Below are 4007 nucleotides of genomic sequence, written 5' to 3'. Positions count from 1 at the left end.
ATCCAAGGACCAGCATGGGTCCGGCCATCCCTCACCCCCAAAACAGGTAAGTACATTACCAAAACAACCTGAAAGAATAAGCAATTTGGCAAAAATTCTAAATTGTTACTAAACATATGATTTACAGTTCAAAATATAAAACTAGGTGACACTTATTATTCTCATAGCCATTTTAAAGTGAAGTGATAGATATGTTATAATTTGATTTAATTATTCCACATTGTCTATAGATGTCAAACATCATGCTGTACCCCGTAAATACATACAATTATTATCTGTCAAAAATAAAATTAACTTATAACTTTTTAAAAAGAACATACATGAAAGTGCAAGGGTAGTGCCTGGCACACTGTTGGCACTCAGTAAATGTGAGTCTCTTGCTCTTGCAAAAATAAATGAGGTCATTGAGACACGAGAGGTGACATATTGGCCCCTTTGGTGCCTGGCTTCAATCCGAAGCACTGTGGCTCCAGAACTCACACGTCAAAGTGGTGCACACCTCCCTGTGTGGCCGGGAGAGAAAATGAAAGGCTTTCAAGTATCATTTGAGTAATTTTGTTGTACCATGACAGGCAAAGTTTATATATGGTACAATGATGAAATAAACTTGAGAAATATTTTTTAAACTATCCACTTTACTTTCCAGAATAATTGAAGTATAATCAATAAACAAAAACCTGCACGTACGTAATGCGCACAATTTGGTGAATTGGGATGTGGATAGCCTGTGATACCATCACCACGATGTCCATCATGGTGGTAAACATTTCAATCACCTCCAGAAGCTTCCTTTTGTCCCTTTGTTTTTGTTTTGTTTGGTTTTGATGTTAAGAATACTTAATATGAGATCTACCCTCTTCGCAAGTTTCTTTTTTTTTCTTTCAAATATATCAGCTTATTATTCTTTTTTTTTTAATTTTATTTTGTCAATATACAATGTGGTTGATTATTATGGCCCATCACCCAAACCTCCCTCCCTCCTCCCTCTCCCCCTCCCACCCAAGAATGTCCTTTCCGTTTGCTTGTTGTAACACCTTCAAAGAAATTGTAGTTGTTATATCTTCCCCCTCCCCGTTTTTGTGTGTGTGTGTGTATGAGTGAATTTATTTGTGTATTTTTAGCTCCCACCAATAAGTGAGAACATGTGGTATTTCTTTTTCTCTGCCTGACTCGTTTCACTTAATATTATTCTCTCAAGGTCCATCCATGTTGTTGCAAATGGCAGTATTTCATTCGTTTTTATAGCTGAGCAGTATTCCATTGTGTAGATAAACCACATTTTCCGTATCCACTCATCTGATGATGGACACTTGGGCTCTCCTCTTCACAAGTTTCTAAGTGCACAATACCATGTTGTTAAGTGTAGGTTCCGTGTTGTTCCCCAGATCTCCAGAACTCAATCATCTTGTTCGATTCTAACTTTATACCCATTGAACAACAACTCCCTATTTCACCCTCTTTCCAGCCCCTGGCAACCACCATTTCATTTTCTGCTTCTGTAGATTTGATTATTTTAGATACCTCATAAAAGTGAGAACATGCAGTACTTGTCTATCTGTGACTGACTTATTTCACTTAGCTTGTCTTACAGTCCTGCCCATGTTGTCATAAATGGTAGGATTTCCTTTTGTTAAAGGCTGAATAATATTCCACTGTATTTATGTACAACATTGTTTTTATCCATTAATCTTTCAATGGACATTTGGATTGTTTTCATATCTTGCTACTGTTAATAATGCTATGATGAACATGAGAGTGCAGAAATCTCTTTTGAGATCCTGATTTCAATTCTTTTGGATACATACCCAGAAACAGAATTGCTGGGTCATATGGTAGTTCTATTTTTAATGTTCCGAAAAACTTTAGTATTGTTTTAATAGCAGTTGAATCACTTTTAAATGATGTGAACCAGATTTCTTAACTTCAGATACTTATGAAAGTCATCGGCAGGCAAATTATTTGTTACTCGGTGAACAATATTTGGTACATAATGTTTCAAATATGTTTCTATTAAGTAATACTGTGAATTAGATTTCTACTGAAAACACACGGATATATGGTGATTTAAAGAAATTGAGACTTTTACTTGATTCCTACAATGAATTTTGACATAACTCAGTTACTATTTCTAACTGGAGTGATAGAATTAGGCTGTCCTATCCATAGTTTAGAACTTAGTTTCTCTCATAACTAAAAGAACAAATTTATGTAATGAAGCATAAAATAATTTTAAAAGGTCACAGAAAATTGAACCCTGTGGAGATTCTACCAAGTGACTTTATCACTTTCATTTTCTAAAAAAAAAGAGAATAAAAACAAATTTATTTACCCTGTTTTAATTAATAGTGTTTTCTTACTTAGTAATCATTTCAAAAACATCATATTTTTATATTAAAAGATTTAAAGGAAAAATTGCCATTATTTTTTCATGATCCTAGTGCTATTTTTGTGAATTTTATAACAATTTATTTTTCTGTGCACATTTGCAGTTTTAGTTATACCTTGGGTACGATATATATAAAATACATATTTTCCAACATCATTTAAAAAACTTCATCATGCATAATATCTGATTATGTGTCTGTTAAAAGTTTACTAAAAATTCTTACATTGTAAAACAATATGTCATATCAGTGGTTTGCTATGGCCTATATTATTGCAATAAATATTATTTTTCAACAACTATATGGCTATATCTCAGATTACTTCTTTAAGATAGATTGCCCAATGGAGGGAGGGGAGATTAATTAGCCATTGATTTATTCACTATATATTTATCAAACAATTTGTATATGCCAGGTATTGTTCTAGACAGCTGCAGCAATAAACACAGACACACACACACACACACACCCCTACCTGTTTTCATGAATATTAAGGTGGAGAGAGAGACAATTAGCAAATTAACAAACAAGTTAAAGTATGATATGATGATATGTCAGACATAGAAACAGACATTGATATGGGGGAGCCCTTTCATGCTGGGTGTTAGGAAAGCTGTTTCTAGTAAGAGTTTCACAGGTGATCTGTGGCAATCGAGTGAACAATCCACAGAGAAAGGAAATCTAGACAGAAAGAGCCATGATAAAGGACTACAGGCCTTCGTTCTTGGCGTGTTTACAGAGACAGAAGATCAGGTTGGCTGATTCAGAATAAGAAATGAGGAGAGAGGTAGGAGACAGAGGAAAATCACAGAAAAAGTGGAGGCAACTGAAACAGATCATTGAGGACCTTGCACATCACTCTGTGATGACTGAGGCAAACAATGCCATTATCCCAGTCATCTCCTCCCTTTTAACCAGCACTGGGTATTGCTGAGTTACAATCTTGGTTAATTTGTTTGGCAACGGCTAGCATCTTTCTGTATTTTTTTTTTTTTTTTTTTTTTAAAGATGACCGGTAAGGGGACTTGGTGTTGTCAGCACCACACTCTCCCAAGTGAACTAACCGGCCATCCCTATATGGGATCCGAACCCGTGGCCTTGGTGTTATCAGCACCACACTCTCCCGAGTGAGCCACGGGCCGGCCCCTTTCTGTTATTTTAACTAGTCTTTTTTGTTTTTATCATTGTACTGAAATCATATATATTCTGTTTTATAACATGTATTCTAGGGTACTTCAAAAAGTTTATGGAAAGATTCATATTATTTTTAATTCTGTTTTTCCACTTACTTTTTGAAGTACCTGATATTTCTCTCTCTGTAAATTCTCTGTTTATCTAACATGAATTTAATATTTCCCTTATCAAATTTTATAACAATCATTTATGTTGAAGGTAAGTTTATACTATTTGCTAAAAATATGTTTACAGCTTCTTTGTCTTTGTATTACACACATGATATAAAGCACTTATGTTTTCAAAATTAAATAATTCTTTATTTTTAATTGCTATTTTTACCTCTAATGTTAGATTTTAAAAGTATTTTTGGGGCTGGCCCGGTGGCGCACTGGAGAGTGTGCCGCTTGGGAGAGCGGCGGCGCTCCCGCCCGTGGGTCGGGTCGGAGG

This window comes from Galeopterus variegatus, unplaced genomic scaffold (assembly GCF_000696425.1).
Source record: "Galeopterus variegatus unplaced genomic scaffold, G_variegatus-3.0.2 Scaffold2452, whole genome shotgun sequence".
NCBI lineage: Eukaryota > Metazoa > Chordata > Mammalia > Dermoptera > Cynocephalidae > Galeopterus > Galeopterus variegatus.
This window is presented reverse-complemented; position numbering follows the sequence as displayed.